At 39.4% G+C, this 26,005-nt stretch overlaps 1 protein-coding gene across 1 annotated transcript in view; it reads right to left on the reverse strand.

Moving 5' to 3' along the window:
- LOC121519662 (semaphorin-6B-like) overlaps window positions 1-26,005 on the reverse strand; it is a 69,118-nt gene that overhangs the window by 42,201 nt on the left and 912 nt on the right. The gene's annotated exons all lie outside the window — the stretch shown is intronic.

Raw genomic sequence — 26,005 nt, forward strand, 5'->3', positions numbered from 1 at the left:
TGATTTTATTTTGTTTCATAACCCACTTAAAACTACTCACAAGAGCTTTAAGTACCAAAGTTATTCACTTGTAGTCGTCCTCTTCAATGGGTTTCCTGCAGACAGCTTCTAATAACAGCTCATTCAAAAAACTTTTAATGTTGCCAGTTTGCCTTAATGGAAATAAGCTCTGTGGGAGCCTGCAGCAAAATCTCCTTTCATTTCTCAGGTTGTTCTTCTTGTGATTTCTTTTTCCTATCTCTCTGTGCTATTAAGCCCCCCCACCTGTGATTAGAGAAAAGGTAGGAATTTCAAGAGGTAATAGGCATTTAACCAAATTAGACATCTATTTTTGGAGACGCCATTCTGAACCAGATGCCATCCACACATTGATGCAAAAGCTGCAGCTTCAGTCCTCTTTTTCATCAGGTCTAATCACTCATTAAGACATCTAAAAACCCTGTAAATGTTAGCAGTGTTGTGCTTTCATGATGGATGTCATATTGTAATAAGACTTTCAGCAGGGATACAGGATCCAGGCTCCTTTGGCAGCCAAACTAACAAATCAACACCTACATTATACTTTTTTGTACAAACCAAAAGCACTATGCTGTTTAAAGTTCTGAAGTTCATGGGTAACGAAAACACTAAATTTTGACACAACAGATTTGTATGGACTTTTGGTCTAAAGATTGTGAAAATCAGGGTGGATGATGAAACAATTTAGCTGATTCCAAGGTTTTTAAATGACTTATTTAAAGCAAGATAGTCTGGCTGCAGACTGTGGATTACAGACACCCCCTCTCACAGTCCGCTACTGTGACATGCTGTGTCAGTCAGAATGGAAATGCTGCCACTTGACAGTACAATGTATGAAATGTTTTCGTGGAGGATAAGCTTTTCTCCTGTACGTAGACTATTTACTCAGCTTTATATAACCTTTTGTAAATAGGTTTTGAAGGTCAGGTTTTTAACTTATGGTATCCCTAACCCTTACATTTACCTTTAATCTTACCAAACTGAAAGTTTAATCTGATTTTATTTTTAAAGTTTTAGGGTGTATTTCCATTCTGATGGATGTGTCTCATGGTTTTTTAAATGGGGTGTCTGAGAGCCACAGCCTGCAGCCAGACACCACTTAAAATTCTTGGAGTCTGCTTTCAAAAAGAAGTATGATTTTGTTTTATTTTCTGATGTTTTAAGTCCCCACATTCATTCTGATCTTTCTTTGACACATGTAAGACAAGCATGCTGCTAACATTTTCTTTTAAGTTTGACCATATTAACCAATCAGAAGTCAGTATTTTCCATAGTTTTATGCTGTTGGGGTCATCGTTGTGTCCTGTTTGTAGTTTGCTAGGCTATATACTGATATTAGGTCTGTATATAATGGTGTGAATTCTACATTTTGTTTTCATTTGTAGCACAAACAGCATCAGTCTCCTCCCCTGATCATCTCCCTCCATTCTCTTCATTCTTTTATCTAAACAAGCAGGGTTGGACCTGGAATGTGCAAAATGTTGAACAGCAAACTGAGCACCTCATTTTTTGACATAAGAACAGGAGGGTGACTCTCTCTGGAGACAAGGAATGACCACTCACCTTCAGAGTGATTTTTAAGTCGCAGAGCACTGTTTGCTAAAGTTAAATCTCGCAAACATCCAACATTCCTACACCTGTAGAGTACATCCAAGTCTGACACGTAAAAGTGCAGCTATACTTCTGGAGTGCTTTTGAATTAAAAGCCTGACCCCTTTTGTTTCTATGATGAGACATTAACATTTTCACACAGGGCTTTTATTCTGAATGTGTCAATGGGGCAGCTACGTACTGTAGTTACTGAAGTCACTTGCATACTAGTCATAAAGCTTTTTCTTGGGATCCCTTCTAACTTTCTTTAAAAAAAGACACATACACTGGGCTCTGTAGGCTGAATGGTATGTTAATATCATTTTTGAAGTTACAGGTAATATTCACATCATATTGGACACAGCATTTTTTTAGATTCATTTCCCCCTCTCATTGTCTGCCCTTTTCTCTATTCCTTCTTGTCTTTCTCCCTCGCTCACTCTTCTTCTCTGCCTCCTTCTAATGTTGGTGTGAAATGTAAAGTAAAGTAAGTATTAAGGCCACCTTATGAGATAAAACTGATATCTTAATTTTGAGCAAAAACTCATTTTTTAATGATTTGAAAATGGCATATTCACAATAAACCGAACTCAAAACTTCAGAGTTTAGAAATGTGTAAATTTAAGAGAAAAAACAACAACTTTTCAAGTTTAAAAAGTTGTAAAGGTTGACATTATTTATTCAAAAATTTCAAGCTCTCATAGTCATAAATTTACTTCATTGTAAGGTTAAACCCATATTATAAAGTTGAACCCAGAAATGTCTCTTCTAAGTCTAGATGCTAATGATATTTTTTTTTATTCTGGGCTAAAATCAGAAGGGTTAACTTCCTGCTCATTCCTTGTAAGATTAACATTTGATTAGGCCCTAAACTGCAGGTTTCTGTGCAACATTTCAGCATTATTTTTCTGAGTTGAAAGAACACAGTTTTCGTTTAAGTTAACAGTGTTCAATCACTTTAATTTTTTTGTCGCCCAGATTGCCTTTGGGCATCAGACACTTTGGCACCATGAGTGAAGTTATCCACTGAGTTAGAGAAGTCCTGTCTGTGGGAAGCAACATCAGTATAGCAGGGATGGTGTACTGAACATGCTGGAAGAGCACTTCCTGGTTCAGTCAGTGTGCACGTTTCAGTCATGTTAGTTGTAGTCACTCAAGTTAGCCTGTTTGGGTGGCAGAAAATTAAATGCTAAAAGATAAAAAAAAAAATTGCAGTGGAAAATGATATGTAGCTTTAAGAAAACATTTTGGGAGAAGTTAAATTTAACCAGAATTTTTAAGTGTCGGAAAGTTAAAAAAAATAAGTGAACCAAATAAATGTACAAATAAATTAGAGCAGATATGACTTAAAAAGGCTAAGTACTACCTATTTAATAATGACTATTTCTCAGAAAGTTTTACTCAGTTCTTTTTAGTAATCAGTTTCCTCTACTATTTTGAGTTGTATTGACTCATCAGGGTTACAGTGGAACTGGCATCTTCTAAACTGATGCAACACACCAGACAGATCTGCTGCCATTGGATCATCTTTATTATTTGCTATATGGTTGCTTTTTCCTCTTTTTTTGAACCAGGGCTAATCCTGATGTTCATCTGATGCATCCCTACTGTTTTCATTTTTCAGGAGCCACCACTTTCTTATTTTTTATATTACTGAGGCTGAGATTGCCACATTCAGTATATATACACACTGCATTACAGTTACATTATGAAACACTGACACTCTCTCAATACATTTATTCGCAGATATTTTCCAGTCCTGAAAACCTGCAGACATATAGACAAAAACTCAATTTTCAACAGAGTAAATCCATTTCGGAGCATAAAAATGTCCCAAAACATTTATAGTGCTATTCATAAGCAAAACGCTTTCATGTCTAGACTTCCCAACACATTCTGAAAATTGCAATAAATATTTCATTTCTGTCTCTGAAATGTATATGGGGTAAAAACCTGCCAAGTAAACAGGGAAACAAGGAGCTAAATAGCTTCAGGTTTTGGAACTGGGCACACTCTATGGCACAAATTCACTCCACATGCTACATACCTGCAGCCAATCATTGATGGAGCCTCCTCATTAGAGTGTGTATTGATTAGGGGTATTGATCCATAAGGTAAACCATCAGATGAGCGCCAAGGCCAATATGTTAGAGCTCTGCTGCTGCTGCTGGTCAGTCTCACAGCAAAGACAGTATTTTTAAAGCTCTTGGCTAAATAAAGAGGTTCGGGGGCAGCGCTTTGACGTTTGATTATCAAGGCTTCTGAGTTTTCCCTGCAGACGGACGAAGAATAAAAGACAAAAAGAGAGAGAGAGAGAGAGATGCCCGCCTTCAGACTTTGGGCTAATCAAGCTATAAAAAAACCTCCTGCTGGTGACAGAATGAGTCTGAGGAAAATCAAGGGAGGACAGAGAGGAAAGGAGATGGGGTGTTATGCTATTTGTGTCACATCTTGTTGGCGTGATAGGATCAAATGGTGTGACACTGACACGGCTATCATGGGATGCATGTAATAAAGGCGACAGACACGCTGTAATCTAGCCTCATCAGGCAACCCATTAGCGAATCACCTGCCAACACTCACATCATTAACCAATCAGCAGGTTGTCTGACAGAGCAGAATCACCTGCTCGCACCTCTTATCAGTCTGTCCATATGTTTAATCCTCATTAGCTGGAACTGGAATCCATTTTAGAAAATCTTTTCTGAAAGATGCTTACACCATATTATCCTTTCAAGAACCATTTTAAATACCAATAGTGTGTTTCAAATCTCATACTTCTGTTACAGCAGTATACTCCGGTGTGGTACACAGCACTAATCTCGACAGCATTTTGTTGTTCCAAGTCTCATGCTTTGCACTTACAGGATGAGATAACAGTTTAACCCTCTCTTTTTTTCTGCTTCTACTTCTTTTTTAATGGCAAAATTGCAAACAGACATTAGTTAATAATCAGCTGAATTTGAGAGCTATTTTCACCCACTACTAAATCCATCTCACTTGTATGGCATTTTAACATTATTTCCTCAAAGAAAATCTACTTATTTGCCTTGAATTCCCAATGCTTGCCTTACATCTTGTGCTAAGTTCTAGTTCCAGCCAGTTCGCGAGCCAACATTAGCATCTGTTAGCTAGCTAACATGTAAGTAGCAACAGCAGCTGATTTCAATCAAAAAAATGCTTTTAAGGCAAAATAAGTTAATTTTCCATGGGCAAATAATGTTAACATAAAATACAAGTTACATAAAACTACTAATGAGTGAAACTAGCAGTCAAATTTTGATATCATAGAACAGCTTGTTGTTAAAAAAAGAAGCAGAAGGAAACTGAGGCAGTTAAACTGTTGTCACTTCCTGTTAGTCCAAGATGGCAATGTGAGATTTGAAACAATAACCCAATATGATTAAGTGCTCTGTACTGTATTTAAGTGTACTGTATTACAGTGTACTGAAACACACTGGATGTTAAGGTTAGCCGGAATGCTAGCACATAAAATGCTAACAGTACCAAATACACTACATCATCAATATGGCGTTAATTGAGGTTGCAAATTGTCTGTCATCCCACACTCTTCACAGAGCAAACACACTTTGCACACCTGTGCACTCAGAATATTAAGTATTTAGTCAGAAGTATGTGATCTGGAGCACATCTCTCAAGTTCAGGTTCTAGCAGATACAGTGAATCGCTCTGATACCAGTATGATTTCAAAAAGCAAAAATAATTGGCAAAAAAACATGATTAGTTTTGGCCATACGCTATATATAAAGATGGACGACAACATTTCCTTAAAAGTGAAACCAAAACATTTGGAGCCCCCCTACAAACTGGCAGTGATACAGATCATGAGCATCAGGTCATAAACATGCTCTCTGTCATTTTTCTCTTACTGTGGATTTTGTTTGAAGTACACTAGAAGTTCATTTGTAGGGGTATAAAGCAATGACTGATCACTCATGGTGCCTGCCAGAGTAGATAAAAAACAATGAGAGGAAATGTGATAAACAAGTGCCATTGGACTTTCCATAACTGTGAGTGTCTATTTGAAAACAGACTTAAATCTGTACTGAGGACTGTACTGACTTGAGGGATCCTTAATGTGTAGGTTATACATGTTTTTGTTAGTGAAATGAGCAAGACATCAGCACCATAGCAGTCTTCTGTGCAACTCTGGCTCCAAATAACCGTTATCTGCTCCATATGTCAATGCCTGTTACATAAGAGTATTTGGCTTCACTTTGGTAGGCAAAACAGAGATGTATTGTCCATCTTTATACAGGGTTATTTGTTTTGACTGATGTTCAGCTTGTGGGTGAATGTGCCATGCAGTGTAGAAGCACTCCATTAGCAAGTCCATTAAGCATAATGATCCTAAACTTTCTATCATATAACCCCCTTAAAAAATGGACAAAACACCTAAATGCACAAATGCACTTTTATTTTTACTCAGATTAGTTTTCAAGTGTATGACTAATGTAGCCCCCAAACCTCTTTCCAGTTATATACAAAGACAGGGCAGTAAAAGGGTAAGCACCATGAGTGGCAACTGCTGCAATCAGAATTACAGCTCTAAATTTGGACAGTCAGTTTTTTTCTGTTAAAGGCTCTGAAACCAACTAGAACTCTACCTGGTTTATGTGTCCAGTGAAAGTAAAGTGGTGGATTGAGAAGAAGGGCTGCTGATTTGTGGATATCTTATATGCAAGGGATGAACATACAGGCTGATCTTTGTGTGACCTCACCACACATGACCCCATTTGACCTCCAAAACCTAATCAGTTTATCCAATAGTCAGATTGGATAAACTGATTAGGTTTATCCAATAGTCAGATTATATATTTGTGCAAAGTCTGAGGAAAATTCCTCAAAAGGTTCTTTAGGTATCACGTTAACAAGAAATGGATGGTCAAAGCCCAACGACCTGGGCCTTTGAGCTCAGAAATGTAATCAGTACATTATTGAGCCATAGCATACGTTTGTGTAAAGTTGATGAAAATCCCTCAAACTATCCTTAAGATAATGCATTAATAAGCAAGTGACAAACATGAGAAGTAATGAACTTGACCTATGACCTTTTACCCCCAAAATCTAACCAGATCATCCTTGGGTCAGATAGATCCCACATATTTCAATTTGCAAAACAAAGATAAAGTGTTACATGATTGTAAATTAGTGAATGTGTCTTAAGTGACTTTGGTATAAAGACAGCTGTATCTGGAAGGTCCAGTCACTGGTTAAGTATGGTTCAGTATGCCTGACTACCATTAAACCATGAAGACAAAAAAATACTCCAAGCAACTCGAAGAACAGTTCTTGAAAAGTCAGGGTATGGATAAAAAAAATCCAAGGCATTGAACATCCCCTGGAGTTCAGTTAAATCCATTGTCAAAAAATGGAAGGAACATGGCACGTGTGCGCATCTGCCTAGATCAGGCCGTCTTTACAAATGGAATCACTGTGCAAGAAGACTAGTGAGAGAGGCCACCAAGACACCTTTTACTACTCTGAAGGAGAAAGCTTCAGCAGCTGAGCTGGGGGAGACTCTACATACAACAACTGTTGCCTGGGTTCGTCACCAGTCAAAGCTTTATAGGTGAGTGGCAAAGAGAAAGCCACTGTTAAAGACTCATATCAAATCTTGACTAGAGTTTGCCAAAGGTCATGTGGGAGACTCCATGGTCAAGTGGTTGTTGCTTGTGTGCTTGTTGGCCATCAGACAAGATGCTATGTTTGGCAGACACCAGACACTGCACATGAAAAACACCATCCCCAATGTGAAGCATGGTGGAGGCAGCATCATGCTGTGGGGATGCTTCTAGACAACTGGCCCTGGAAAGCTCGTAAAGATAGAGGGTGAAATGAATGCAGCCAAATATAAGAAAACCTGGAGGATAATCTTATTCAGTCTGCAAGCGAACTACGGCTTGGGAAATTTTTTTTTCTAGACAATGACCTGAAGCATACAGAGAAAGCTACACAGTAATGATTTAAAGACAACAAGGTGAATGTTCTGGAGTGGCAGAGTCGAAGCCCAGACCTCAATCCAATAGAGAATTTTTGGCTTGACTTGAAAAGGGCTGTTCACGCCCTATCCCCATACAAGCTTGAGCAGCTTTGCAAAGAAGAATGGAGAAAAATTGCAGTGCAGATGTGCAATCCTGACTGAGACCTATCCACACAGACTCAGTGCTGTGATTGCAGCCTACTAAATACTGACTGGTAACATTGCACCATCTCTGTCAAGTTCAGTAAATTCATTAACACATTCTGCTTGCCGTACACTATTTTTCTTATTTTTACATGGAAATGAAGACCAGATCTTACCAACACCACTGGCCCAAAGAGTACAGACAACTACATTATTATGCATTTTAAGAAACCATTCTCATATTCCTCTGTAGTGTGAGGACTCAAGCATTAAAAAGCAATCCACTTAAGAAGTGGGTATACTCTATGGAGGCTGAAAAATTAGTGGGTTTACTCCATATGCCTGCTCCTCACCACAGTGTTTCAACCTCTTTACTTTTCTCTTCATACACTTAAACAGCTCTGACAGGAATGATGAGAGGTAAAGCAGCAGCAGAAGCATACATGAAGAATTTCTACAATGCCCTATAGCTCAACCCGCTTATATGAAAGATACCTTATAATTACCAATGTAATATTTACCTATGAACCTATCCTCGGTAGCCTCAGCATTCATATTTGTACAAAGAAACTAGTAAAGCTGCTGAGCAAGATCAATACACTCTCCTCCTGCTAAACACAGACAGAATAAAGATCCCCTCCCTGAGCACAGAGGAGCATTAACTGAACACGAGGAAATATTGAGAAATAAATACCAGAGGCCTTAGCAGCTAAACTAAACCAATGTCAGTGAAGCTGATAGCGCTGTTGTCGAGCTGCTTGAGCCATGACCTGTGCAGCACCGAGCCACGGCGCTGACATTAATTAATCCTGTGATATGTGTGCATGTGCATGCGTGCAAACAGAAATTAAACGGTTTAAATCTGAACCATGGCGCTGACATTTTGCTCCTTGCTGTGGCTGAACTGTGTTTTCTGATACGTTGTGTTGAATTCGTTGTTATGATTAAGTATACAGACAAAAATCCCTCCATCTCTCACTGCTGTTTCTCTCTGGGTCTCTAGCTCCCTCTCTAGCTGCTGCAACCACTCCACTCTGTGCCTTTGTTACCGTAGCAACCAATAGCAAAGCAAGGCAGAGATGTTGTATTGCAGTGGATGTGAGAGCGAGGAGGGGCAGGTTCGCCCTCTAACACATAGAATGCATGCAAACACACGTGTGATCATACACACACATACGCATAGCAATGCATACAATTAAACACGAATATATGTGCATTCATATGAGAGTGCATGGACACGTCTGTGGAGCAGATACATGGGGAGGTGGGGGTTCCCTCTGTCTCAGGGAGGAGGGGGATGGGGGAGCTGCAAAGATTTTTATCTCCATATTATTATCAACACAGTGGCAAGACATTAGAGCTCATTTAAAATCAATACAGGTCAACAATAGATAATACTCAGCCAGCATAACGGTGCATTTATCACTCAGAAATGATACTGAGCTTTTTTTCAATGGGGTTTCCCTTTAAAGATGTAATATTTAAGCCTACATGACCAGGCTGATCATCTTTTAATTGTGTCAATGAGTATAAATGGTGCACATAAGGTGAGCTCTGAGACCATTAACTTAATTATTGACTATAATAAGTGTAATTACACGGAGAATACACAGTTATTATGTGATTTTTAGGCAAAGCTCTGACACTTTTCTATAACAGAACCTGAATATTGTATTTTAAAATATAAAAAGACAAAAACAGCAGGACAAGCCTGTAAGCCTCTTCTCATTCTTGTCCCACTTGCTCCTTCAGAAAAGTACGCGAGTTAAAGCCCGATATAAAGCAGAAGGCCTGAGGGCAGAAACACAGACACGGGCTAAACTGGGAGAAGTGGGTCACCTTCACACTTCACTCGTCCCCTCTACAGCACCAAAGCTTCATTAATAGACCCATAACAGACTCCCACTGAAAAGGGAAAGAGTAAAATGTAACTGTGAGGGATTTCAGAGAGTTGTTCTTAAAAACGGGATAACTCTCGGTAGAATCACATTAAAGGTCAGAAACAGTTTTAAGGCTCCGAAATGGATTTCACAGTTTGTCCGTCAACAATGCCAGAATATGCTTTATGAATAAAGATGTTTCTTTGCCTCAGGCGCTTAGACAAAGTTGTTTTGAATTCAAGAGCTGAAGGATTGGGTCAATATGAGACCCACAACTGCTATTTCTAATTTCCCTCCACTCTGCCAAGAGAGTACAATTTGGCTACAGCCTTCAACGTACAGTACATTTCACTTAAATCAACTGGAGGCTTGACTGATAATTTCTCATTTTTAAGCAGAAAGATTTCTTGAACCATTTCCTTCAAGCTAAAGATAGACAGTTGGAAATGTAAGGAAGAGTAAGAATGCGCTGACTTTGTATTCCCATTCTAAGTAGAGACATCTCCCACTCACTTCTGTGAAGAGATTTTAGAAACAAGCACAACTTTGGATCAAATATTCACTTTTCAACACGTCAAGGTTTCAAATGGTCTGATTTCCTCTGAAAAATTCTTGATCTTTAGACTCTTTGAGGATAAAAGGTTGGCCCACCAGGCCTGCAGCATGCTCTTCAGTGCTGACAGTGCAAGTGTTGCTCTAACACTGAGGGCAGAGTGGGTAGGGTTTGTCAGTTGTGGTTTTTAAGCGCAATCCCGCCTCCCTGGCTCAACAATACCAGGAGTTTCCTCTTGGATTCTCTCTTGTGATCTGACACTTGGTTTACAATGTTTTTATGTGGTTTCCTCCTAAGAGGCTGTCAGTGTATTGGCGGGTTGCTTTTTGGTTTTGCAGTCCAAAGGTTGATGCCAAGACCTTTTGGGCCAGCTATACTCTTTATTCAAGAAAAACTCATTCTTTGTAAAAATCCAATAGCTGACTGTCAGTAGTTATCCAGATGAAAAGATTTGTTTTTCCTCAGTGTATTTATGCCAATAAAGACATCAATTATGAGCTAAAAGAAAAGAGAAAAGTATGTGACAACTATGACTATCACCAAGCTGCCCATAAGGGGGGATAAAGGGGAGAGGTTTTTGGGGGCCAGTCAACCTGGGGGCCCATGGAGGCCAGCAAAATCATGGGAATAACCGTATTTTATTTTCAACCTGAATAATAACCACACTCATCAAAGCAACCAAAACAAATTTCATTTATTCTTGCTATAGTACAATATAGGCTTTTTCAAAATGTAAACCTCCTTCTTTTTTGAGGAGAATTACCTTTTTGGGGTAATGTTAGCAATGTCAAAGGGCACACTGAACTAAATCGGGGGTGTCCAAACTATGGCCTGGGGGCCAAATGCAGCCCGTGAACCATTTTTGACTGGCCCTCATCAAATTCTTGAAATTAAATGAAATATGGTCCACATAGCTTGTACTAGACTACATTATTCTTCTTAGTTATAGCACAAAGCAATGCTACCTTGCTAATTCTGCAAACAAACATTTTGAAAATATGAATTTGTTCATGTTTTTTTTATCAAGGCTAAACTGAGACAACAACATAAATGGTAAATAAATTTGCAACCAAAATAGTAACAATATCTTGATGTATAACACCCTGATAGATCATGACAGCAAACAGCAGCACCAATGACAAACAGGGACAGAGCCAGTGGTATCTATGGCTGACCAGAGCCCCTGAAATCTGGTTGGCCACCTTAAACTCCTTAAAATGATTAGTTATTTGCCTTGTCAGTCATTAAACAGCCATCAGTCTACATCAGACTGGTTTTACTAACTTTTTATCCTCAAGGTGAGGTATATGAAAGAGGCCCCAACATCCTTATTTATCTCAGTATGTGACCCCAAATGGAAGAAGTTTGCACACCCCTGAACTAAAACATTTGGGAAGTAATGTCAGACTCCATGGCTTAGCTATGAAGTGCACAATTTTAAGATGCCAGAAAATAAAGTAGAAAGTGAGAAAATGAATTGGAAAATAATCAAATTATTGTGAGAACAGCCAAAAGCTGGGCACAAAGTGGCAAAAAAAGGCAAAAATGTGTTTAATGTTGCAACAAATAAGAGAAATGGGCAAAAGTGGCAAAATTTGTTTAAGAGTGGCATAAAAGTGACAAAAGAGGGAGAAAAGCAGCTAAAATGTGTTTAAATGGGCAAAATAGTGGCAAAAGAGGGTGAAATGCAGGGCAAATTGGTTAAAAGTGGCCAAAGATATGGCAAAAATGTGGTTTGCAAACTATCTCACTGGCAGAACCCAGGCTGTTCAGTTAGAGGGTGTCACATCAGAGGTACTTCACAACAACAAGGGGGTACCTCATGGTTCAGTTTTGACACTCTTCATATCGATCATCTTGGACGGAACAATCTAAATGCTTTGTTGCCTATGATACAAATATCTATTGCTGTGCATCTACGCCTGCACAAGCTTTTGCAAATCCTTAGAATGAATTTAATGTAGTCCAACATCAATTTTGTTCATTGAAGTGGCAAAAATGGGTGAAAAGCAATAAAAATTTGTTTTGGCAAAAATCTGAAGAAAAAGTAGTGAAAAGGAGTTAAAGAGTAGCACTAAAAAATAATTTGAACATCAGAACCCAGTTATAGTAGACACACTTTTCACACTCAAAATGAGGTAACTGTTAGCCAGGACGCTAGTACCAATGCTACAGATCCAACAAGCATGCACTGATCATCATCCATAACTCAACACTGTGGAGGACCCATTCTCTGGGGTTTTCAGGCGCCCATCCAGTCCTGTGGGCAGACCTGACTATGAATAAGCTCCCTGCAATTTCATGTTTTGACTAAATAACTTTTTGAACAGATTACACAGTAAGACCTGGTATTTAGTCCTTAATAACAGACCTTTTATAACTGATGACACAATGTCTTTCCTGCCTCGCCTGGAACACAACAGGGACATGTTACTGACTGGGCGCTGTAGCTGAATTAATACTCATGTCCACAAATTCCCTGTGGTGATCTGTAATCTACATGGTTATCTCCTGCTGTGCAGAGGGTAATACTACTAGGGAAGGCTTTTCTATTGTATGTAGAAAGGCGCTGATAGAAAGCTGAAGTGGATCACAGCCATACATCACAAAACTGGCAGCCATTAAAGTACACAAATGTGTAGTGCTTAGAGAGCTTGAAATGTCAGTATTAGAAACCTGCAAATCGTTTTACAAAGCTTAAAAAAAGTATATTCTATAGCAACATACACCGAAGAAGAAGCACTGAATGGGTTAATGTCAGCAAACACAAGCAAATACTGGTATCATGGTTTAAAAAGTGACCCTGTATATTGGTGACTTTAAACTAGATTAGATGCTGCATGTTGATGTTGAAAATGCTTTAGTATACTTTTAAGATCACTGCCTGTGCATGGAAAAGCACTGTGTGCGCTTTGTAGCTTTAACTAAAGATCCCAGGAGGCATCAAGTATGGATCTTCTTCTAGTGCAGTCTTCACAAGTTTCTCTGTTTGTGAGTGCCCTTGGGGTGACTCACCTCATGTGACAGAGCCGCTGACATTTGTGTTAAGTAGTAGTTAAAGCAGTGCTCATGACATGAATGATGGTAGAAAGAACAGAAGTCAGTGAGCTTGAGAAGAGGTTGACAACAGGGTGAAACATGAAGAATAAAAAGACCGTGGGGTAATGTTGGACACCTGGGAAAAGAAGTTAAAGTGGGAGAAGATAAGAGGTTAAACTGAATGAATGCCTTATTCTAGCACCCAGGCGACTTCAGTTAATCAGAAAAGATGATATTTCATAATAAACAAAGTCTAACAGTAGATCAGTTTGTATCATGCTACTATTGTTATCACGTGGCACATCTTATCTTGCATCCAAATGTGTCATAGTGTATTGCTTCATTTTATATCATAACATTTCAAACTGTTACTTAACATTTAGAATCTGTCATACTGTATTATTTCGTATACCATCATATCGCATTGTATCTTATCATTTTATATCGTATGAATGAAAGGTAAATGACTACCTGACTTCCTAGCTATACTCGGTTTACTGAGCATGCGGTTGGGTGTTTGCAAACTACCTCACCTATCTAACCCTGGCTGTTCAGTTAGAGGGTTTACATCAGAGGTACTTCAAATCCACAAGGGGGTACTTCAAGGTTCCATTTTGGGACTGCTCTTGATTATTTACAGTATATAATTGCCTTGGATGAAATATTCCAAATGTTTCTTTGCTGATGATACCGTTATCTATTGATGTGCACCTATGCCTGAACAAGCTTCTGCAATTCTTCAGCATGATTTTGATTCAGTCCAAGATCAGCTTTGTCAGCAGCAACTTGTTTTAAATGCAGATAAAGCTAAACTTATGTTCTTTACATCCTCAAGAGCAGCTACAAGAACACTGTCCCAGGTAGTTGATATTTGGCTCATTCCCACTTCTACCCCTTAGCCCTTATCTTAGCCCTTCCTCTTGGTTTTGTGCGTTCTCTTCAGGTGAATGGGGTGTCCCAATTCTCTTTGAATGCTATTCTATTCCTATTCCTAATCCTATTTTTAATATGGATGCTTACATCATTTTAATTTTCACACAGAAACAAAATTATTTCCCAGAAACCAAAAGCTGAAAGGGTCAAAACCAGCCCCCTTTAGAGCTGACATTTTTGTTGAGCCATAGCACAAACCACTGTTATACAATGATGTGCAACTGCCAAGCCACTAGTAGAGGACTTAGCCCAGTAAGGAATTTTAGACTCGAAGAAGACCATCACAAGAGCCCTGCACAGGAATGGACTGCAGGGTTGCAGACCAAGAAAAAGTCCACTTCTGCAGGAGAGACACCTTCAAGCCAGACTGAACTACGCTAAGAACAACCTGAAGAAAGCAGTCCTCGCTTTGTCTTCAAACATGACAACAAACCAAAACGTATGTGGCTCCTAGTGAAGAACTACCCCTAGCAGACCAAACTGGACATTTCTGACTGGCCTGCACAAACCACTGGCTTGAATCCCTTTGAAAATATGTGGGTGAACTGAAGACCAAGGTCAGAAGACCAGGATGAGCTTACATGATTCACCAAAGAAGAATGGGATGGGATTCCTCAGGAGACGTGACTGAGACTTGTTGAAAATGACAACAAATGACTGCAGGCTGTTATCCAGCAAAAAGGGGACACTATTGACTATTAGCATTAGTGGGGCTAATAATTTTGACCCTGGTAGATTTTGTGAAATAATTTTCTGTCTGTGTGAAAAGTAAAATAATGGTTATATACAGAATAAAACTAGAATGTTTGGAAAAGCTGTGTTAAAAATCCTTGCTCTGTTTGACAGCACATGGGAAATACTTTAAAAAAAATCATGGTGGGCTAATAATTGTGTCCTCATCTGTATGTTAGACAGTGTCTATCATGGAGCTCTGCGATTCATCATTGTTGTACTTTATATTTTAAAGTTAGTGGGACTTATAAGTACACCTGATCTTGGACATTGGCATGTCTTCCTTAATAAAGTATTTCTGGGCAAAATTCCTGATTTTGTTTGCTCTCTTATCTTGAAAGGAGGATTGCACAACCTGTTCATTTAATTCTGGCTGAGTTCGGAAAGAAAGCTTTTAAGTTTTCTGCACCTGTTGCTTGGAACAATCTGCAGACTGATTTTAAACTGCAAAACCTGGTGACTCTAAACTCTCTGAATGCCATTGTTCTATCTGATGATTTATCACTGTTGTTATCATTTATTATGAGTTCTGTGTTTTTCTGTGTTTTTTGAAACTCTTGTTCTTGGCCAGGTCTCTATTGAAAAAGAGATCTCTGATCTCAATTGGACTAACCTGGCTAAATAAGGCTGAATAAAATAAATAAATAAAAAGTATCATATAGATTGGTATTTTGAGTAAGTCTTGGGTTGCAAGTTCTACACGAGGTGTCATATTCCTCTAATTTCACAGTCATTTTCTAAACTGACTCCTTGCTTTGCCTGTAAATGCCTCACAGCTCGCTGTAATCATAATGTAATGTAATTAATAATAAAATTCTCCCACCGCCAGCTTTAGAGTATCGATGTGAATTCCAAATGGTTCCTGTGGGAGTGAATATTAGAGGTATATGAGATCTCTATTAACAGGTGTCAATACCGGTAGAACCACATAATGTCAAAGCAGGCTAGAGTGAAGAGAGATGAGCACCCGGATATTTATTCAGATAACAGACCTGCACAAACACAGGATAGAGCAAATGTGTTTTTGAACATACACACCCATCCTCCACTCACACAGGCACACAATCATGTTCTCCTCAGCAGTGGAATCACTGTGTCAAGTCTTTATCTTATCAAGGTGGAGGCGATATTCCCTCAAGTGGCTGCCTGTCTCCTCCAAAACGGGTCTAATCAGAGTTGAGGGAATCTGTCTTTTGCTGTTAAATATCCTAAAATACTATTCAATCCACAGGGTCATTTATATGCTAATGCAAGGGTTACCTCTGCATAGGCACTTGACGCAGCCGTGTGCTGCCTGTTCGGTTATGTGTGATGGAGGAAAAAGAAGGTGGAAAGAAGGAGTGAATGAATGATGGAGTGAGATGAAAAGAGAAGATGATGGCAGAAAGAGAGAGGAGCGAGATGAAGAGAGAGGAGATAGAGAGGCGAGAGAGGATGGGAGATATTCCCCTGGGTTTGAGCCATAGGTAATTAAAATAGGATGGACAGAGCTGGAGTCTAGCCACTGAGAGCTCCATCTCCCCTCAGACTTCTTCCCAAATCAGGCCCTCTGCTTAAAACAGAATTGTAGCTAGTGACAGACACAGTACAGCACTGACTTTATGGATGATAGACATGTACCTAAAACACATGCATTCAATCAAAAAATCACACATTTAGGCTGACAAAACAGGCAATTTAAATACCTCTGGTGCTGCACTGAAATGCACGGCATGCAACACACAACCCAACATGCACAGACACACACTTTTATAGTGCTGTGCAAAAGCTGCAGCAAGGGCAAATGTTCCTAACCAGAGTTTGACTGCAGTAAGCACATATACATTCACTGCACAGCTCCAAGCTGGGGGCGAGCACATGAGTATGCGGTGCACGCACTTAGACACACACTATGAGCACAGAGTCCAACACACACACAGCAGCGCGTACGACAGCAATGAAGACGCGGTCTAATTACACAGCAGTGACAGGAGGGTTTTTCATCTAAGAATTTAACCTGTTTTAACGTGTTTGTCACGCCGTGGTAATGGTGCATTTTGTACTGTACAAGGTAGCATCCGTCTCCAGGGAGCCTCTAATGTGCAGAACAAAGACTGATCATCTTATTGCTGGAAAATTGGTGTTCTTGTCATTGTCATACCTGCAGAGAAGCTTTGTTTTTTTTCTTTTTTTTCTTGCTACATTTCAGGTTTGGTTGCTTTCCAGATTATTTAAACCACAGCGAAAGATCTTCCTTCCTTTCATGCAAAAATGCTAAATAGGTTTTGTCTCAGAGTGGCAGGCATTAACATACATCTCACATGCTGTTAGTGGCTTCTCCTGTTCTGTTATAGGAGGAGGCATGGGGCTGAAAGGTAGCTCATACTCTCATCATGTTGCTATGTGAGTGCTGTGATCACCAGTAAGGGTAAATATAGCTCTTTTGGCAGAAGCACGCTAAGAGGATCACAGCGCACAATAGGTGGTCTGTGCACAACAGACATCAAAATGCCAACAAAAATGAACCTGGAAATGGACTGACATGTGCACACATATGCATGCATAGACATACACGTACACAGGGACAACACCTCTCCTCAGAGTTCCTCCCTCCCTCTCTCTCTCTCTCATCTCAGGTATAATTGTGCTGCTGCTGCTGCTCTCTTTTCAGTTGTGACTGGGCCCCAGATAAAAAACGTAATTAAAAGGGAGAAAAGTTGTGTTTGTTGCAAATAAGAAGGGGTGTGTGTGGGGAAGAGGAAAGGATGAAGCAGAGAAAAAGATTAGCCACAACAAAGCTTCATTGGCTGCAAAACCATCTCGAGTAGCTGGGAGACAAAGGACTCGGATGCGCCTTTATCTCCAAATAAAAAAGTCTTCCAAATCCCTGTGGCTAAGCTGCCATAACTAAAGCCCGCCATTGGCTTAGGTCCTCACAGAATTGTTGGACAACAAAAGTTTGAAAAATATAGGAGGACAGACCAAGCCAGAGAGAAATATATACGTATATATCAAACATACCTCCCTGGATTTTCTGCAATGAAATAAAAAGTCAAGAGCCTCAGCGGTGGCATTTGAGAAAAGGTTACATTGTTATTTGCCTGTTTGTTTGCGTGCATGTGTGAAAATGTGTGCAAGAGCCTCACTGAAAATGTGAAGTGGATGGTCATTTTCTCACTTTGCAATTTGGCGATGTAAATGAGACCACAAAAGGTGAAAGATTAGACTACCTCCATTGTTGTGAGTTGAAACAGCTGCGATATCACTCACCACCAAATTGCCCAGCAGTTTAGACGGTAGCAGCAGCTGCATGCAAAGAGACGGGCTCAGTTCAGAGACAAACTAACTTGGACTACTTCTCATGTCGCTCACGTACACTACAACAAATACGCACATACAATATGCATGCAAGCTCGTGTGTATAGCATCCCACGGCTGTTAGATGAGGGCGTGTCTGAGCTGGCATTAAGGTGATGCAATGACAGAAGCAATACTCTGCAAAATGGCCACACATGTTAGCGTGTTATAGCCCACACATTGAGCACAGGGATGCATAAAGAAGAAAAAGCTGCACCTCAGGGGAGGAATCAGTGAGGACGGAGAGTCATAAAAGTGAAGATGCATGGCTGCTGTAAAATCTATGAGGGGTTTAGACAGTGAAAATAACAGTGAGGTATTATAACACAGGCTGATACAGCAACAAAAGGCACAACAGGCACCCACATGAACATCATTATCTTAAAGCTTCTGTGTGGAACTGGAGGTTTGTGTCATTTGGACAACCTCCTGTAGATAAAATAGTCTGTGGTGATGTTGTTCTATAAATGTTGAAGTGTATTTGTGCTTTCTTTTAACAGTCAAATCTATCACTCATCAAGAGAAAATGTAAACAAAGGCGGTTTGAGCTGTGTGCAACTAATTACACGGTTACCTCTGACAGTCCCAGGCCATCAGTTTCATGTGTTTTAAGGTATACAATGCAACATTTTAAGCACTTACATTTCAGATATCAAAAATATCTTGGCTAAATACATATGTTGAGTGGGACTTTATAAATGTAGGTGATGTCAAACTCCTTCTAGGTTTATTGTTTTCAGCTTAGTGTTCACATTAATGGGATGGCTTGTTTATATTTCACTCAAATGCTCCAACATATTAAATACATTTTTTCATTGTGAATACCTCCATCACCAACTAATAGCCCTGTCACTACATGGAGAATGATTTCAGACACTACTCTGGCCACGGACAATGATGTCATCGCTGCAACGCTATCAAAACAAGTTGCAACAATGGCTCATAGATAACTATGGCAACAACTGGGGATCAAAAATAACAGTAAAATTCAAAGGATAATTGATAATATACTCGATATGCTCTCAGGAGCAAAATTAATAAAAAGTTAGGTGAGTTAAAAGCAAAATAAAGACAAATTTTCAAAGTCTTTCATTTATTTGTGCATACAGACAATGGTCTCATGCCTGTAATCATCATTAGAAAAAAAAATACTTGGCTGTATTCCTTGTTGTTTTGTTTTTTTAATGATGAGATTGTTTATTGTTTTATGTATCATAAAGGCCCAGCTAAAGATGGGCATTGCATATTAGCTCTGGCTATGAATTCTGTAGTGTGAGGCAATAGTTTACTTGCTTCAAACTTGTCCCTAAATAAATAAATATCAAACAAATAAATATAAATGTTAAGTATTAGCACCTTTTTATAACAGATTACAGATTTTTGTTATTGTAAAAACACTAAAAATATGGACTGCTCTGTTTCTGTGTTCTATATTTATGCTGGCCATGCTCCTTGAGGGGGTCTGGCTGTAGACCGTAGTCCTCAGACGTCCCATCTTGCAAACTGGTACCGTGAGTCGCCACATCTGTCAGAATGGAAGTACATGCTTAAAGTTTCAAAATAAAATTGGTTTGGTTGAGGTAAGGCTTAAGGTTAGGGTTAGGGTACCAAAAGTTAAAAGTTGAAAAAACCTTATCTGAAAAACCAAATTACAAACTGTTTAATAAAATCGAGTGAACACTCTGCAACAAGACAAAAATCCTGTTGTCTACGAAAACATTCTAACATCGCTAACATAGCTTACAAAGCTCTGTTATCTGTGTTAGCTACATAGATAACAGAGCAAAAGCTTATGAAGGTCATGGATATAAACACTCATAGGCATAATATACATCTATGATCTCTGCCAATGAGGCCACAAAGCTAATGTTAGCTACTTTACAAATGTAGCAACATTATCTGCATAGCTTATTTGGCAAGCTCACACTGCTAAAGCTAGCCTAACTACAATTGCTTGCATAGTAAAGCTAACTACATACTTAGTCTATGTTAGTGTAAGCTAAAGCTACATTTACTTCTTATGTCTATACATATTTCATCCCAGGTTAGTAGTCTGTAATTTAGCCTGAGTCTGAGTCATGTTTGCAATGTGGTTATTTCGTGAATGTAACTGCCAGATTCTGTTTATGGATAAAGTTTTTTCATGAAAAACATGTTCTGACAGAGATGGGGGTCTCATAGTAACAGTCTGCATGAGGGGGCGTCTGAGATCTGCAGCCAGACTGTCTTGTGCTCCCCTTATCCATCTGTCATGTATGAGAGCAGTCAAATGTCATTGACTGCTAAGTGTAAGCTTTGAACCATGTTGCATGATGGTTAATATTGTTAGTATAGTGACCATCAGTTGTCCACTACTTTTCACTTGTGGGATACGATGAGTGTACTATATACATCAAAATGATGCCCACTCAGTATTTGGGCACCACTACAAAATGGCGTATTCACTACAGTATAGTGCAGTGCATAGTGAATATGGTCAATTTTGGAGACATTTGCAGAGGCGCAATGGCAGTGATACATTGTAAGAGGACAATTCAAGGAAAAAATTATTTTCCATACAGAAAGAATTATCTTACTTAGTTTAAAATGCTTCAGAAAATTAATAGTCCAATCAACTTTCAGCTTTGTATCTGGATGAAGATCAGTTGTAGAAACAGCTGCACTTTGTAACAACACTGAGGATGTGTGTGACGGGGGGGTCAGCAATCCCATGCTGGGCTTAGACCTAGAAATTGAATGGCATAATGATGTAGCATAGCAAATGTTATGTTGTCTCCCACTTTACCACTAACAAGAGAGATGGTGCACTGCATTTATACCAAAAGTGAAGTAGAGTATGTGAAGTACAGAGCTGTAAAGTTCTACATATTTTCACTGTTCAACTTACAACCAGGGCATCACGTGTTTACTTGTAAGAAAGGTCAACAGGGTTAAGGTTCCTTAGTTACTAGTTTAAAGGTGCATGTTAACATCTATTGTAGCGGAGTAAGACCTACTCCCACCAATGCACTGACTCCCCCAGTGCTTGTACTGCATACCGAGACATCCATTTAATATGCACTTACTGAGCTGCAACTGTAGCTTGACTTGATGGTGCATGTAAATATACTGGCCGTTGTTTTGGTTGGAGAGAGTGGTACCAAGTGTAGAATCTATGGGACATACTCTTAAATTTGCATATTGTAAACTCTCTATTTTGAAGTATTTGCTCTTGTGGTTTAGAAAGAGGTATTAGCATTACTGATAACACCTTATTTTAATGGGCCCTAATTACCTAGTAATTTTGTAGTAATATAAAGTGTTAACGTCTAGTAAGATGGTAATTACCTTGGAAAAAGCTGGCATTTTATCAAGTAATAACTCAGAAATATGATAATATTGGCTGAATTTACCTATTAACAATGTATAGATAATCAAGTGATTCCTTCTAATATTGTGGCAATTCTATGGAAGTTTGATGGTATTTTACCTTAACCTAACTCCCTAACCCTAAACCTAAAAATTACGTGGAAATTAAACATGAACGTTCACTAATTAATTGGGCCAGAATAAAGAAATTATCTGGGAATTATCAAGCAACTTATATCAAAAATTAGCATCCTATTTCTTAGAAATTACTAAGTAAAATACTACCAAATTACCAGAGAAATGCCACAATATTAAAAGGAAAAAGGTTTGGGTTGGAAGGTTAGGGTTAGGGTAGAATACCACGTAATTACCAGACAATTGCCACAATATCAATATTAGGGTTAGGGGAAAATACCACATAATTACCAGAGAATAGTCGCAATGTTACTAAGTTGAGGTTAGGGTTAGAGGGTTAAGGTCAAAGGGTTAGGGTAGAATACCACCTTATCACCACACAATTGCCACAATATTTGGATAAGGTTAGGGTTACACAAGAAGACCACCTTATTACCAGACAATTGCCACAGTATCACAAGTGTTAAGGTAAAGTACCAACTAATTACCAGAGGATTGCCACAATATCATAAGGGTTAGGTTCAGAAGGTTAGGTAAGGGTAAAATCCCACCTAATTGACAGAGAATTGCCACAATATTTGGATAAGGTTAGGGTTACACTTGAAGATCACCTTACTACCAGACAATTGCCACAATATTACAAGGGTTAGATAAAATACCACAAAATTCCCCGAGAATTGCCACAATTTTACATTGGTTAGGGTTAGAGGGTTAAGGTAAAGTACCACTTAATTACCAGAGAACTTACATGATATTATGATGATGAGGGTTAGGGTTAGAAGGTTAGGGTTTGGCTTAAAAATAACACCTAATTACCAGAGAATTGCCACAATATTATGAGGGTTAGGTTTAGAGGGTTAGTGTAAAATACTACATAATTACCAGAAAACTGACACAATTTTATGGTGGTTTGGATTAGAGGGTTAGGGTTAAAAAACACCTAATTACAAGAGAACTGCCACAATATTATAAGGGTTGGGGTTAGAGGGTTAGGGTTAGGCTAACAAAAAAAATTACCAGACAATTGCCACAATTTTACATTGGTTAGGGTTAGAGGGTTAGGGTAATAAACCATGTAATTACCAGAGAACTGACACATATCATTATGGTTAGCGTTAGGCTTAGAAGGTTAGGGTAAGGCTTAAAGACCCATCTAATTACCAGAGAACAGTCACTAAACAACCATGTTAGGGTTGGGGGGGTTATGGTTAGGCTAAAAAAAAACACCTAAATACCAGAGAATTGTCACAATATTATGGGGGTTAGGTTTATAAGGTTAGGTTTAGGGTTAAATAAACACCTCATTACAAGAGAATTGCCACAATATTACAAGGAATTATTTAATAATTAATTCATTATCACAAGGTTATACTTCCTTAATATTACAGATTTATTTCTTGATTTAATGCCAGCTTATTACAAGTTCATTTCCACTTACTACTATAAAATTACTAGCTAATTAGGGCCCTCTAAAATAAAGTGCTACTCGATTACTTGTAGTTTGTTCTAAAGCCAACCAGAAAATTTCTCACACTTAAAGTTAATAACCTTGCAAAGCAGATGGATATGCCAGTTTCCTTGTCTCTTGTCTCATCTTGCAAAGCCCCCATCTAAACCATTTGGGCCCGGTTAGAAAGTGGCAGGACCAATCAGCGATGAGGGGCAGTATTTATAGGCACGGTGGAGTCGTGATGTAAGCAAGCAGCAATAAGAGGCCGACTTGATGACATTTCTTGGTTAAAAGAAGAACAGAGAACAGCAGTGAGTTGTTTTCAAAACGGCAAAAGTTGTGTACTGACATGTCTACAGTCGCCATGGTTCGCCTTATGCAGTTCTCTCTTGACTTTACTCCTTCAGTAGGGGCGCAGCTCGGTAGCAGTTACATCACATGGTTTGTTGCTCTGATTGGCCCGCAAAGATGTGACAGACAGAACAAGTTGTTTTTTTCCAAAGGCTCTGCCCTTTCCCAAAAGCTGTCTATGAGTGGTTTACCAGATGGATGTGTGAAACAAAGCCATCTGGTGTGCCAGGTTATAAAGTTAAAGGACCTACAGACAATTTACATCAGAGTTCATAATAGCTGACACTCCCCTGCTACTTTCCACCTTTTAACATCTGGAAGAACTTGACTGAAAAGCCAAGAGAAAGTGTTTCACATCAACAATAAGATGGAGAATGTTTTGCATGAGGGAGGTTACCTGCCTGAGAGACCCTCCTTAATCCTTCACGATGACTCCCTGAGGTGCTCGCTTTGAGAGGAACCCTGCTGGAATAGGTCACCAAGCAGATGCCAGGTTCCCTCTGATCTCACTGCCCGGAGGTTCACAGACTTTCAACACCCTTTTTAAAGTGTGGATTTTCACACTTAAAAAGTCCCACCAGATAAACACCGCGCTCTGTGTGAGACTGAGACTCCTGTTACTGGCGGCTTTCTAAGAAAAATAAGCATTCCTTCAAATCTCTTGGCGCTAGTCATAACTTTGCTTTATTTTCTGATCAGATTAGAGTCTAATCCTGTCTACTTTCTGGAGCAGAGCGAGGTGGTTACTTTAGGGCTGATGGAGTTGATAGAGCTAGTTGTGAAAGTTACTTAAAGTTTATCTAAACACTACGAGTGAGTGTTTTGGAATTCCTTCAGACAGAAGCATAGCACAGAGTGGGTGGTTTCTCCAGACTGGGAGAAAATAAAACAATCTACAACTTCGAATTTGGGAGAAAACATCAATTTTGGGTTGATTTAAGAGGCTGCCCTACATGGTTTTTGTTTTGGTGTAAAAGAAATCAATTTCTTTGTCTGATATCAAGAAGTAAAGAAAAAAAGCAGATTTAGTGGCAGCTTAGAGATAGACAGTCAATGTTTCTCTCTGAGCAGCAGAGGTAAAGCAAAGAAATTTGTCGCTCATTGCTTGACGTCTTCTTTTGGCAAAAAAAAACAGAGGAGCTGTTAGGTAACAAGTCCCTGCTTCCAACATCTTCAGTCTGATTCATCTCACACAAAGATGCACACACACAAGATCTCAGACAGTCTTCTTACACATTTCTAGCAACGTGCTCCTTAGCAACCCCAGCACACTAATCTGCCGTAGATTTACTCCATTTAAGAGCATTCTGTATTATGCTGCAATCCAATCTCTTCTCTTTTTTTCCTGCGTGCTTGAGATGGCGTGTTTGCGGCTTAGCATGTGTGATTGAATAGGGTCCTGTGTGATCAATAGAGCTCATTAAATGTCCCTGTGGGCAGTTGTCTCACCCCGAGGCTCTCTTAGATTGCTTTTTACCTGCAGCCTGCTTGGCCTTATTGCTTCAAGTGCTTCCAACTTTGTTTGTGGCGTAATTAATTTCCTAATTGAATTACTCAAGCCTGGCCTTTGTGTGCTATTTTCCTAAATGTGGATTGAAGGATCCATTCGGTTCCCTTCGGTGCAAGCTGGGGGTGTTTTTTGGATGTTTTGGGATGGGCGGGTGGAGGCTGGAGGGGAAAACAGTGGCTGCACCTGTTGTTCCCTGCGGTGGCTGTGTGGTAGGGGTTAGCACCTGCTCGCACGGCTGCTGTGTGGCTGTCTGTGTGGGCAAGCGGGGCTAACAGGGAGACCATTCACACCCTGCTCAGACTGCTGTCTGCAGCCCCTTCTCCCCTCAGCGCTCGTTCACTCGCAGCTCTTTGCTCCATCATTTTCTTCTTTCTGTCATTTACATCCCTGCTTGTAGCCTGTATGCCAGATTGCTATCTGCCACACTTTATCCTTTGTATCCCCCAGTCTGTCTGCACTCCTCTTTCTCTTCTTTTTTTTAATCTCTTTTTGCCTTTCACCTCACACACACAAACATAAACAGCAGCAGCTGGGAGCTGTTAAAGCCCTTCAGTAGGAGCTGGATAGCTTTAAGTGTGAAGGATGAAGCTGTAAACAATGAATTGCATAAAAGTACTACATCACTTCATGGACTGCTGTGAGTGAGCATTTAACGGGCTGAGGGTGCATGCAATTTAGGTGGAGTTATTGTGAGTGTGCAAGACACAGTTTGGACAAAATTTAGAAGTTTTTCAAACTCATGTTTGCAAGGAGGCCCAATCTTTTATAATTAGGCTATGTTTAATTTCTTAAATACAGTGTGCTCAGTGCCACTCCTGTTTCCTTTCTATGCCTGAGTACTGACATGATCAATTCCCTTCATGGGCTGCCAAATCATCACATGTGACCTTAAACAGGAGACCTTAAGCAAATATTTAATAACAAGTTGACACAGGGGGACAATTAAATAACATCTGAAGACAATAAGGCTCATTTGCATCCC

The sequence above is a fragment of the Cheilinus undulatus genome, linkage group 13 (assembly GCF_018320785.1).
Source record: "Cheilinus undulatus linkage group 13, ASM1832078v1, whole genome shotgun sequence".
Taxonomy (NCBI): Eukaryota; Metazoa; Chordata; class Actinopteri; order Labriformes; family Labridae; genus Cheilinus; species Cheilinus undulatus.